Source organism: Vicia villosa, linkage group LG3, assembly GCF_029867415.1.
Source record: "Vicia villosa cultivar HV-30 ecotype Madison, WI linkage group LG3, Vvil1.0, whole genome shotgun sequence".
NCBI lineage: Eukaryota > Viridiplantae > Streptophyta > Magnoliopsida > Fabales > Fabaceae > Vicia > Vicia villosa.
In genome coordinates, this window is record NC_081182.1 from 30434838 (window position 1) to 30449244 (window position 14407).

The 14407-nt window shown below is 34.9% G+C and overlaps 1 long non-coding RNA gene across 1 annotated transcript in view; it reads left to right on the forward strand.

Moving 5' to 3' along the window:
- Window positions 1–13883: 13883 nt before the first annotated feature.
- Window positions 13884–14407, forward strand: part of LOC131655311 (uncharacterized) — a 912-nt gene continuing 388 nt past the window's right edge. The window contains exon 1 of the long non-coding RNA XR_009299718.1: window positions 13884–14145. This is a non-coding gene — a long non-coding RNA (uncharacterized LOC131655311). The remainder of the gene's footprint in view (window positions 14146–14407) is intronic.

Here is a 14407-nt window from a genome sequence, read left to right on the forward strand (position 1 = left end):
ACTCTGATCATCTGAGAATTACACGGACAATAATAGGGGTGAGTGTAGGAGAGATTCATTGACTATTTGAAACAAACCCTACTTTGGGCAAAGGCAAAATAAGAAAATTAAAATGATATTTAAACAGGAGAAGGGTTAGAAACTTAGCTTTTCGATTTGTATGGCGCATGGCTGAAGAATCCTGATTAATCCTGAAAATTAGCCACGAAGAGGAAAATGTCAGTGCATTAAAGATTCGTTAACTATTGGTACACACCCTATTTTATCCCCAAAAGGCGAATAAAATAAATAAATGGGGTTGAACATGAAAAGGCAAATGAAGTCCAAAGTTTAAGCCTAATATTAAGCGTATACATGAAAATTAAAATTAAAGGATTATAAAGAAAATCGAGTTTTCGATTAAATAATTATAATTTACTATAGAAACTAAAAAAATATATAAATAATAATAATTATAATAGAAAAGGATAATAAGAAAATAAAATAAAAGCATTTATGTAATTTAAAAATAAAAAGAAAATTAAAATTTAAAGAAACTTAGCTGGGATTCAGTGCTGTTGGCTTCTGAGGGTGCACCATAAACTGCTTGCTATCTGGCTTTCAGATCGGAATGGGAGGAGATCCAATGGTTGAGATCTGAGACTGCATGGTGATGGCACGTGCAGGGTACACACTAAATCAACATTCTATTTATTTTAAAAATAAAATTGTGGAACCTGGGGATCGTACCCCGAACCTGTCTGTCACATACTCCTCCCCTTTGCCATTCCAGCTACATTGGTTCATTGTAATTGAAATTCTCAATAATTAATAAATATAATAAACAAAATTTAACTTTGAATTAAACAAAAGAGTCAAACGTGGGGCCCTTTTTGCTTTGCTGCAACCAATCGATGGAGGAGAGAAGTGTGAATTTGGTTGACTGGCGAACCAGGCTATTCCACGCGTGGGAGAGAGAGTCTTCAAGGTTGACCAGCCATTGATACAACGCCACCTGTATCGTCTTCTTCCTCCCACTTACAAACAAAACGCACACACCTTTTTGCTACGGACTGCACGCGATCCAGCTACGAGTTCTGCAACAAGCGTCGTAGCCAATTCCACCCTCATACAAACCTGCAGAAAATCAAAAAGAAAAACACCAAAACAACCCAGACCGACTAAAACAGACGCTGCAAATTCAACCGTCCGGTTATTTTTTGATAATAGGCCTTGCAAGTACGGAAACGAATAGGCATGACCTTGATGCCCTAACAATGGCACAGGTCGGTTCCTGCATTTAAACTCGTGAGCGATGATTGAAAATAGTTCTAAATCTCCTCATGAACATAAATATATGTGCCACAGTAATTTATATGCCATGAATGAAGAGTTTGAAATTCAAGAATCTTACCAAACCGATGCAATCGAAGGAAGGCTTTCTGGAATGCTTGGAACTTCAAGAATGGTTGGAGTGATTCCTGGTGGTCTGGAGAGGATGATTAAACCCCTGGTTGCCCTTGGAACTTGGTGAACCAAAACTTTCATCGTGCCCTAGCTTGTGAAATTTTTTGCGACTTTGAAACCTTTGTTTTTTGCTCTCTTTTCCTAATTTTTCCGTCCTTATTTGCTGAATATATTGTGCTTATATATTGGATAGATTAGGGTTGAATCTTGGGCTTGAATTATTGTGTTTGGAGAAAAGAATTTGATTGAAAACTTTTTATATTTTCTTTCTAAATTTGGCTAAGATCCCTCCATCACTTATGAACGAATTTTGTACCTTTATGAATGAATATTTGGACCATCTTGATTGATCAAAATTGATTGGAAATCAAATCTTTGATTAAAACTAATTTTCCCATATTTTTTAATGATTTATTTGCATTTAAATGAATTAAAATTCAAATAAACAAAATAAATATTATAAAAATAAATTAATTAGTTTAAGGATGATCATAAATCCTATGGACACATTTGGAATGCATTTTTTTAGGCCCATTAGTCCAAAAACACCAAATTGTGCAATTAGGGTTTTGTGTTTTTCTTGAAAATTGACCAACTTCTGTGCCTCATATCTCCTTCAATTTTTATCATATGACCATGTTCTAGGACTTTTTAGAAATCCCAAGATGTCCTCTAAATGACCCTTTTGGTTTCATCTCAATTGAGTTTTCCATTTGCAAGTTATGAGCTTTGACCCAAAAGGTGTTCTTGTTGACTTTTTTGAGGACCTCTAATCTTTGGACCCATATCTCTCAAATGAAGCATTTTTAGACTTGGCATGTGAGAGAAAAAGTTGTAGAGAATTAAATTTCCTTCAAAATGAGCTTTGGATGGAAAATTTCTGATGTTCCATGTGGGAGTTATGGCTGGTCAAAGTTCAGTTGACTTTCTCCTGTGAAAACCCTAATTTAGGAACTTTTGGATTTGTTGACTTCTGATCTTTTCTTGATGAACCATGATCAATCCTTGATCAAATGGTGAATGATACTTCAAAATAAGGTTGTTGACAAAAAATCAGAAGTTTTGACCGTGGTTTGACCATAGTTTGACTTTTAGGTCAATTAGTCGATTATTGATCGTTTGGGCCATTGAATGAGCAATCTTATGAATCAGAGCTTGCAATTCGGCATAAGGATACTTTAGGGCACATGAGAGACCAAGGGTTCCATTTTGAGGTCTTGTAACTTGATTCTACTTTGAAGAGATCAAAACCCTAATTTGAGGGTTGTTGTTTAGGAGAGTGTACAGTCAGTCGAGTCTTGAGCTTCTGACATTCAAATGAGCTTGAGTATAAAAATGTGGTGGGAAAATTTTGGGGTATGACAGTGGAGAATTGTTGGAATAATTAGTCAAATCTAATTATGGCAAGATACAACATTAGTAAGGAACAATAATAGGAATAACATAGCTTATGGCTTATATGTGTTTTGTAATATGCTTCATTCATTTTATAGTATGTGGATTACTATATAAGATGAATCATTAGTTTGTAATAATATCAATAACATATACAAATTCAATCTTTCTTCTTTAGACACTTATATCTCTTCATACAAATTCTTTGTTCATGTTATACTAATTTCTTATTTAACTTTATATCACTATTAGAAGTCGAAGTTCCGCTGTAACTCTATCATGTAGGTTGAAGTTATTATAGGTCAATGATAGTATCTAGTTGGTAAAAATTGGATTTTGAATGAGTTAGGGCAAGAAATGGTAGTTTGCAAAAGTTGTTGTTCGCATGTAATTTCAGAAGTGCATTTTCAGAATCACCTCAGACTAGTTTCAGATATGCACTTCTAAAATTTGGTCTGACTTTTTATTTTTTTATTTTTAATTTTGTTTTCTTCATACTCTTACGAAATTTTGTTTTTAGGAAAATGAAAGATAATCAGGTACCGACCGCACAACTTAGACAAGGGAGGCAGACACAGACAGCATCGGCTCGGCACGAGAGAGCCGCGCAACAAGGAGTGACTACGGGACGAGGACGGGGTCAAGTCCGAGTGCAAGTCCAAATGGATGAGCCGGCTGAAGGATCATCATCTGCACCAAAGAGTAGAGTGTCTCGGACGCCTTCCTCTCGTGAGGTTAGTCGGGAGGAGGAGGTTGCCGGGGAGGAGGAGGTACCTGAGGTTCACCCTGAGCACGAAGAGAATTATGCTCAGTACGCAGAGGAGGGCGGCTTCCCGGGAGGGCCATTTGACACATCCTTCTTGATTTACTACCATGACCATGCTGCTCGATGTATTTGGTACGACGAGGTTGTTTTTTTTGCACTATATAATTTAACCGTTTTAATTACAAATAGTTCAAATGACTTTATACCGTTTAACTAACATTGTTGTTTTTTTGTTGTGACAGGAATGACCTACCATAAAATATGTGAACTATTTGCGGAAAATATTTGATTTGTTTAAACCCCAAGCTCAGTGGTTTAATGATGTTGTAGCTGGTTCCGGACTTGGCGGGTTATGCATAACCGAATATAGTACCATAAGCCACGTCATGCACGGGGCTTTTGTTGAACTGTGGCACAAGGAGACGTCTTCTTTCCACTTTTCTGTTGGGGAGTTGACGACCACCCTACACGATGTGGCCTGTCTGCTCCACCTGCCGATTAGAGGGAGGTTATTTGACCATTCCCAGATACAGAGGGTTGAGGCCATAGAGTGGATGGTGGATTATCTGACTATGGACCCAAATATGACCGATTTTGAGTGCAGAGCGATGAGTGGGGCGCATATCCGGTTCTCCATCCCGAGAGAGCTTTATTAGAACCACTTGGTGGCGGCAGCGGAGTTTGAGGAGAAGGGCGATGGGCTTTTTATTTTGTATCACCGTGGTTGCGCTTTACGGTGTTGGTTCATGTTCTTGATAGACACTTCCCTCTTTGTGGACAAAAGTGCAATCTACGTGGACATGACTTATCTCCGGTACTTTATTGATCTGACTACAGTTCACGAGTGGAACTGAGGGGGCCGCCATTCTGGTATACCTATACCTGAAGTTGAATGAAGCCTCCAACTAGAGAACTAGGCAGTTGACTGGCTAGCTCTTGCACACTCCTTACGGTACATTTCTTTTTAATTATTTGACATTCAATTATATCACATTTCTTTTTAACATATTATAACATTTGTGTTTCAGAGCTGGATCATCTCTTATTTCCACCACATCCACGGCTACGATCCTGATCCTTCTTACATGAACGCCATGCCTAGGGCTACACGGTATGTTCTCTAGAGGGGGAATCAGAAAGTGGGGCCATATCGTGTATACCTCGATCATACTGCTCACAATGACATCCATTGGACGTCCTTCACTGATTACAGTGATGTTGTCCCATTCGACCGCATCGCATTATATTCTAGATGGTTAGCATGTGGGACCAACACCATGGTCAGGTATCTGCCGGAGCGGTGCATGAGACAGTTTGGATGTGTGCATATGATACCGAGGTATCCATTTGAGGTTGCTCTTGACACTGTCACCCGCCGAGAGCTCACTACTATCTTTGAGGATTGAGCGCATCATCTAGTCTAAGAGGAGTATAGGCGTACGCGGGCCACCCAGAGCTGGCACTGTATAGATGGGTACATGACATGGTTCTATCAGGTGTCACATTCCATCATGACACCCGATGCTCCTGGGTGTCCACCTAGACCAGCACATGAGGAGCTCTTGGAGAACCATCAGGCTAAGGATGACCATGCCACTGATCTCATGCTGATCTTCCAGTGGATACACTCGATAGGGCAGGAGTCATTGGAGAGAGGGATTATTGAGCAGGGCGGTTCAGAGGCGATTTCCATAGTACAGAGGATGGTCAGTGAGGCGTCCGGTGCGACAGTGTATAGGAGGCAGAGGAGGTCGCAGGGTGTTCGCATTAGGCATACTCAGTAGTAGTTGCCTATTTATGTTTTATTCATGACTTTTTTCAATGTTGTAATTTTTTGACAATATGCACTCATCATAACAAGTATTTTCATATTTTGATATTGGTTATTTATTTTAGTTTGCGTATTATTTATTTTCCGTTACATTTTGTCAAATAATAGGAGCTTTTAAGAGAATGATATCGTTGTTTTGAAAAAAAACACTCAGAGAGGGGGCTCATGGGTTCAAAGAGGGGACCCGGTTCCTTAGAGAATCAAATTTTGAGTTGGTACCACATGCATATGCATCGAGTTGTATAGTTGAGTCGCATTGCATAAATGAGTGGTATGTGTAATTGTGATTGTGTATGGTGTTGATTTGGGTATGAGAATATTGTTGTAAAGTCATGATGTGTGATTTCTTGTTGAATGTACACATGTTTGTATTCTACCTTACAGCTTATACGTTTAATTATTGAAATGAATTCTCACCCCCTTTGCTTCGATGTTGTCCACTATGGAATTTTGAGATAACCAAGATTAGGCATTGTTGTTGTGAGTGGAAGATTAGTTCTCAGGAGTTTATTTCCATTTAAGTTGTTATTGCTTTAGTGGTTATGCTCTGTGTAACACCCCTTTTATACCCCAAAATAAATAAGCATATAATCAGAGAATAAGCATGCATATAATTCAAAAGGGCGTCACATCGATGTTTTCAAAAATTTAAAGCTTTTAAAAACCGACAGCATTATTTACAATATATGATACACCTGGTCATTTCAAATAACATTTCTCAATTCATCATATTTTATCCAGAATATGCATTCACAGCGGAAACTACTAAATACTCATGTGTTTCATAAAATAATCCATGTCCCATACCATGATCAAGTCTCAATAATCATATCAACATAAATTAAAACATAATTCAGGATATTTGGCTTGAAAGCCTCTCAAACAACAAGTAGCCAAATAACAAGTTCTCAAGTCATAAACATAATACATAACCAAATAGAAACATGAGTTCAACACGACTAATCTACCCAGTGTTACATGACCAGAGCATTGACTCGCTACTTAATTACCAAGCAAACTCAGAAGAAACTCCGACTAGGTCACACGCAAGCTACTGATCGTCAAACCTGCATGTCGCCAAACGAGGGCAACATTAAAACAGAAGGGTGAGAATACGAACCATTATGAAGGAAGTATAACGGAATACAATGGTTAAATCAACACTTCAAGTAATTAATCATACTATGTATAACCATGTAGATAATAGTAATCAACCCATATTTCACATGTTATCGAGTACACAACAAGCTTGAATAGTATAATATTTCAATTCTACTATTATATTCTCAATTAAGTACACAATTATAGTTATCACATATTCACACATTTTATCAAATATATATTCAAACTTCACTCGTTTCAATTATCAAACTCATACACATATCACAACTACATCAACTTCACATACTCAATTATCGCATAATTTTAATGTGACTCAATGCAAGATATGTGACGCTATGCATGTGGTACCGAATTGTGAACCCAAAGTTTCACCGCTTTCCGATTCAATATCTAGAATCCAAGCCACGCTTCCGATCCGGACAAGACCAAAGCCCACCCAAAATGTAAACATATAGTCTACCGCTTCCGATTCACTCTAGAATCTAAGCCTCGCTTTTGTTTCAAAGCAAACCACCTTTGTTTCAAGGCACACTATGATATGAATATATGTACAATGTTAACAAACATATGCAATTAAGATCATCTCTACCATCTTAACTTTCCGCATATCACAATAATTCAACTCTATGAATTATCCACCAATTGTACACAACATTCACAACACACACATCATTAACATATAAGAGGCCAATTAATCAATTACGATTCACACAATCCAATTAACACTAGTAACCATACTATCTCATGTTAATTCTCATTTTGCCAATTATACATGAACACACACTTTCAACATCAAACAATTAATCATTAGAATTAATATTAACTAACTACTCACAGAGAATCAATATTAGCACAACATCATTGGCATGGAAATATATATTTCTCAATATACATATTCAAGACAAAACACAATTACGGACAAATCCTCAAAATACCGTAACTTACCGATAAACCGAAAAATTGATCAAACTTCAAATATATTCCATTCAATTAAACTCATTGCAATTAATTTAACTATTAATTAAATCAACTAATTAATAATTACACTTCATTAATTTCAATTCAATTCTATTTCTATTACATTTCCACTTTCTAGTATTCTATTGCTCAAGACCATTTTTATTGAAAAGAATATCGCGCTAGCTTTCTAACGCCTTGAACGGAGACTCAAACGGAGTTACGGTTTAAAATATATGAATTGTTAAAGTTCAAATGAAAAGCAAACACCAACATTATACACTAACAACTCTAAACATGACAGAATTACTCGAAACAACAAAAGTATGACTCTTAATAATTCAAAACAACTCTAACAACTTTATTGTCAACTCTAACAACTCTATTGACAATTTTAATAACTCTATTGACAACTCTATTAAATTGTAAAAATTGATTTATAAAGAATATTTAAATAAGACACATTTTCGGTCGATTCGTGAAAATCACAATTTCAACAAAATAACATCACCACGTTAATCTACTAATTAAACTTAGCTACCACGTAAATTTTAATCATATTCCGAACAATTAATTATACCGCTTAATTCGGCTATTTCGATCCAACAGGACTGTTTTGCATTTCATTTTGTTTTCTTTCTATTATATTTCAATTTATAATGGTGGAATTTCAATTTCTAATATATATCATTAATGAAACAGAAAGAAAATGAAATCACATAGGACATCAAATGAAATAGAATAGCTTAAGTGGGATTTTCATTTCTAGTATGTCATTATATGTATTCTTAATTAACAGCATGGCCATATGAAACAAACAGGGTACAATGAATTAACTTTAAAAAAACGCAAATGTTATGACATATGTTTCATCTCCATCTTCACTTTATGCTACCATTATAATTTATATATTTTAAGTAACCATAAGATTACATTCAACTAACAGGCACATGTATGGAATAGAAAACAAAATAATATAGTCAATATACTGAAAGTGCATGAGATGAAATGAAAATATGGTTGGATTAAATGGGTGTGTCGATGGGCACCCTCTTCCTACACACCCTTCAGTCTATCAGGAACTACCAGCGCCTCACACTGCCGACTGTCAATGGGCACGGTTCCGCCCTTCAATCTCACTTTTATTATTTCTTTTCCTTTTCTCACTACACACAACATGTTCGTAACGTTTAATGTTCAATACACTATTAGAAATACTTGTATTACCTGCAGAATTTCCTGCGAAAAATATTCCGCAGGTATACCTGCGGATTTTCCTAGGACTTTATTAAATAAAATAAATTTCCTGCGGATCTAGTGTTGGCAGCAAATTCCGCAGGAATATCTGCGGATTTTACTGCGGAAAATGTATTTTAAACCAAATATCTCACAAAAATATAAAATCCGCAGGAAACTTTCCTGCGGATCTTCCTGCGATTATCAACTTTTATTAACACCCCGCTGTAATACAAAATTCGCAGGTAATTACGCAGGAAAATTTCCTGCGAAATTACCTGCGGATTTGACATTTCATTATTTAAATTTATAAAAAAATTTAATTATTATATTTTCTATTTTATTAATTATATTTATGGTGTTTTATATTTAGTTCAATTTTAATTTTTAATCTTAATTTTTTCAATGTTATTAATTATTTTTATAATGTATTTTAGTTAATTTTTAATAAAATAAATAAATGGTATGCAAATTTTAAATTATAATGTATTTTAGTTAATTATATTTATGGTGTTTTTAAAACAGTTTTACACTGTCATCCAATAGAAAACAAACAATTTGCCATGTCATTAAAATTTTTTAAAGATAAAAGTGTGATGAAATTGGATACATGGTTGTGATTGGTTGACAGTGCAAAACTATTTTACACTGTCAGTGCATCACCCATTTTCTCTTTTTATATGTAGTTTAATTTTAATTTTTAGTCTTAATTTTTTCAATGTTATTAATTATTTTTATAATGTATTTTTGTTAATTTTTAATAAAATAAATAAATGGTGTTTTTATAATGTATTTTAGCTATGTTTTTAAAAAATAAAATTAAAAAACTATAAAAATACTTAGGGGAGAATCGAACCTGGGTTTTTAAACTTGATTGTACTAAGTATCCTCCATTAAGAAACTACACTAAATAGTTTTTTCATTTGAAACAAAAGTTATCTATACTTTGCTGTTATTGTAATTCTTCAAATTAAACAAAATTGTTCCTACAACACTACTTTGCTCAACACAATTCAAAAACCTAAAAATCCATTGGTCTTCGCCGCAACCGCCATAGCTATGTAGCATCACCGCATCTTCGCCGCAACCGCCATAGTTGTGTAGCATCACCGCATCTTCGCCGGTGTTTTGTTGCCGGAGCCTAGCGTTGTCATCTTCTTCATCTTCACACTTCAACTCAGGTATTCTCTAGAGACTAGATTCACTTCGTCCTCATCATTGAAATCATGAATGTTACAAAAGTACATAAACATTTACTCTCAATGATTCTGATTTTGTACATGGCCTGTTTTGATACTCTTCAGGTTTTGTTCCTATTTTGTTGAAGTGGTAATATTGTTTCTTTCTCATCCTATTTATTTCTGAAATTAGATGATTTAAAGTTAGATTGGGTATAAACTTAGGTGATTTTTGTAAACAAGGTGTTTGTTGAAATGCCACAATGAGTTTACTTATGTTTTATGGCTATTAGCTTCATACCGCAAAGAGAACATAACAGAATATTGATTTTTGGTTGTTTCTTTTGGATTTTTTCATAACAGGTCAATCCTCACACGCACCAACTGAAGATATGTGACTTCGGAAGTGCTAAAGTCTTGGTTTGTTTATTCTTAACCTTGAAATCCTATTGTTTGTTTTCAATGACTAGATGATGCTTTGAATCAGATTCCAGTTTTATGTTTCCAGTTTTTACCAATGATAATTCCATATGCAATTAAGTAGCTTCTCTACCAATGATGTGACAGTATTAAAGGAGAATTAAGCAACCTTCACTAGGCATTACTTCCTTCTGGCAATTTATCAATTTTGTAGTTGAATCATATACCATAACAGTTGCACAGCTGAGTCATAAATTAAGAATGATAAATCAATGTCTATCATAAATCAATGTCTATCACTAATCATAAAAGTGCATGAAGAAGTAGACAGACAAATATCCTTTGTTTGAATGCTTGCCAGTTTGACTTTCACTTATTCTTAAAGGGAGGGGGGTGATTTTTGCTCTGTATATACACACAAGAATTGCATTACAGGCAATGAAAATCAGGAAAGATAGTATTAGTTTATTTGTTACACTAGAATAAGCCCTTGCAAAAACTAGTTCTGCAAATTCAGCTTTACTGAATTCAAGAAGAGTTTTTTTTTATGGAATTCAGGAAGAGTTTAATTATGTATAACTATCAATCCTCCATCTAAGGGATTACCATATTAAAAGAATTTTCAGTTTTACTTTTCACTAATATTAAAAGTATGATTGGGTTATAAGTTGGATGAACTAAGAATATTGCTAACTAGTGTGTAAAAGGCACTCAATAAGTAAATGATAAGTGACTTTTATATATGTAGTAATTAAGTAACTTAAAATATTGTACATTAATCATTTTCTATTTTGATTAGCTAACGTGACTTTTAGCACTTCAGCATGTGTTAAATTTAACAAAGTTAAAGCTAGGCAAAAAGTAATGGTATATGTCAGAAGGGTTTTGGTTAGTCTTAAATATCCTAAGAAACATGAAGGATATTTATCTGTCGGTGCCAGAATGTTTTTTTTCTAACAAATGATTCACCTCAATGCTTATTATTTTGTCATGTCTTCTGACAGGGATATATTCGAGACTCCGCATTTGAACCGCGTCGTTGGATTGCTCATTAACTTCATACACACAAGCCATTACCAGAATCCTATTTTGCTAATATATGATTAATGACGAACTAATCATGTATAGATAGCTCATTAACTTTTTTCCAAATTCTGATGAAAATTTTGTCTTGAATGTAGAATGGCAAACAACCTACAAACAATGCAAGGCCTCCAACAGTGCAGATAAGGGGACAACCAGTTGAACAGAAGTGTGTGTGCTGCTCATTTTAACCACAAGATATCTTCTAATCTATTTCATTTGGTTTTCTGATCATTGCTTGTAAGATTTTTTTCTTCACACCGTAAGTATTTCAATCCATCTTGCCATTTGTTTACATAACATTCCAGCCGTGTACTGCTCTATTGTTTTTACATTGGTCATATCTCCCCCCTACCTTTAGGTTGGAAGGTTACAATGTTTTAGTAGAAGATATAGAATATTTTGATTAGGGGACATAATGTCAACAAGGTTACTAGAAGAGTTGCAAACCATAGAACTAATAATGTTGTGAGAAACTAAACAAGAGCTAGTACTTGAAGACTGCAACTAATGGCTTGGAAGTTTATAATCATTGGGTATTAAAGATAAACAATCACGATTCATTTTCTCATACTTTATTAGATTTCAGGTTACTCAATATAATGTCAACAAGGTTACTAGAAGAGTTGCAAACCATAGAACTAATAATGTTGTGAGAAACTAAACAAGAGCTAGTACTTGAAGACTGCAACTAATGGCTTGGAAGTTTATAATCATTGGGTATTAAAGATAAACAATCACGATTCATTTTCTCATACTTTATTAGATTTCAGGTTACTCAATATAGTGAAGAACTTCCTGAGAGAGTAGGGCAGCCTGATTCTGAGGTATGCTTACTTTTGGTAACTAGTAATAATGTATTTGTTTTGTAATTTTTTTCATTTCAAACCGTGCTTGTTGGTGAAAATTACTCTTTTGAAATTCATTCTACTGTGATCAGTTTACGCCTACTTACCCTAACATAATTTGCACATCGAAATGAAACATAAGACCACCTTCTTACCCTAACATAATTTGAGAAACAACTTCCAAATTGTCCTCGAGACAGGCTAAAGTTTACACACCCATTTAAAAACCTTCAATCAAATAGTTGAGGAAACCTTGCGGGGTACAAACAAATAATCCACCAATTCCACCTGAACCTTACACAAGGCACACCCCGCTCTACTAACAAAAAACAAAATAGGACACCTAAAAAGATTTTGCCTCTTCGGCGGCCTATTCTGCAAATTCTCCCAAAAACACACAACCACTTTAAAAGCACTAAACTCTTCCAAATTCTAACAAACCCCTAAACTACCCTCTCCAACCTACCTTCGACCCCTCCTCCATTAGAACTACACAAACCATCATAAGAGACCTAACCGAAAACTCACAAATGGGATCAGGTATTGAGATCCAAGCATCATCCTCATCTTGCTTATCTCATTTATATAATAAATAAACATTTCTTTTCTTCGATAATTAAACTTTTAATTCACACTAGCTAAACATCATGAATATATCTCATACTCTAGAAGATTAAAGACTATTTATAAATTCAATGACTTACCACACATTCAATTACTTCACATTATGCGGTGCATGCAGGGATAACTCCAAAAATAATTTTAGAATGATTATTTCTCTCTTATATTAATTGCTGCTCTGACACTCACTTCACCTTAAGTTACACTCGTTTCCTACTTTGATTCCTCTGCAACTTCACAATTAATACATACTAGTGGTGCAACATAGAAGGTGGTCTTATGTTTCAATTCATTCTACTGTGATCAGTTTACGCCTACTTCTCTAAACAGGCCCAAAATTTGGACTGAGAACTGGCATGGGTGGTATGTTAATGGATTTTAAACTCTACTGCTTATGTTAAAAGGATAGAGATATTATCTTTAGGATATTTATCTTTTGCAGTTTGTATAGAGACTAATAGTTCAGTGAGTTTTGGTCAAATGTGAATAGGTTTTTTCCTTCTTTGAATGCAGGGCCTGTTTTAATTATGGTGTTAACTGTTTTGAGTGGGTTGTTTTTCTTGAATCATTTTGAGCATGAGTGAAGTAATTTTGATGTAAGTAAATTCCTTTTGCAAAATTGCAGACTTTGGAACATCCGCGGCGTAAGCACGCATCATGAGGTCAGTTCGCCTTTGATAAATTATGATGTGGTGCAGGTCTGGTTGTTGGTGTATATAACAGGTTCGTGTTGCTGCGAATCTAGTGATGTTTTGGCATGATTTTGGTACAGAATTTAACAAGGTCACGACATGGTTTTGTTGATATCTTGGAACTGTTTTGACAGGTTCTGGAGGCATTGTATCATGGTTTTGTGATGAATGAAGATGAAGGAACACATGGGAAATTGGAAGCTTAATGAAGGAACACATGTTTAAATATATATATGATCTGATCCTTGTACTCAACAGCAAATTGTGCCTCCTGTGCTGAATTCTTTCTCTGACCAAGATAGCAGAGTTTGTTATTATGCTTGTGAAGCACTATATAACATAGTTAAGGTAAGAATTCGACTGTTTGGATATGTTCAGATTCGATTCAATCATCTACTTATGTGTAATGACATATTTTAATTTTTGACAGGTTGTGAGAGGGGAGTTTATTGTATTCTTCAACCAGATCTTTGATGCATTATGCAAGCTTTTTGCAGACTCTGGTGCAAATGTACAAAGTGCTGCTCATCTCTTAGATCGGCTTGTGAAGGTATATGTTTTTTTTGGAATTCTTAAAGCCTTTGTGTGGCTGCTGTACATGTGTGCAGATATCACGTCTATGCTTATTAGGGATTGATTTTATAATAATTTCAGTTGTTGTTTCGTTTAAATCAACTGATGATTACACATTTCTCTGTTGAATAGGTAAAATCCCTGTTATGTTAAACTGCAGGTGCTTCCCTTTTTTTTTTGAATTGCAATGTGTTTGGATTGAATACATATTCCCTTGATATGAACTTGATTGTATATGC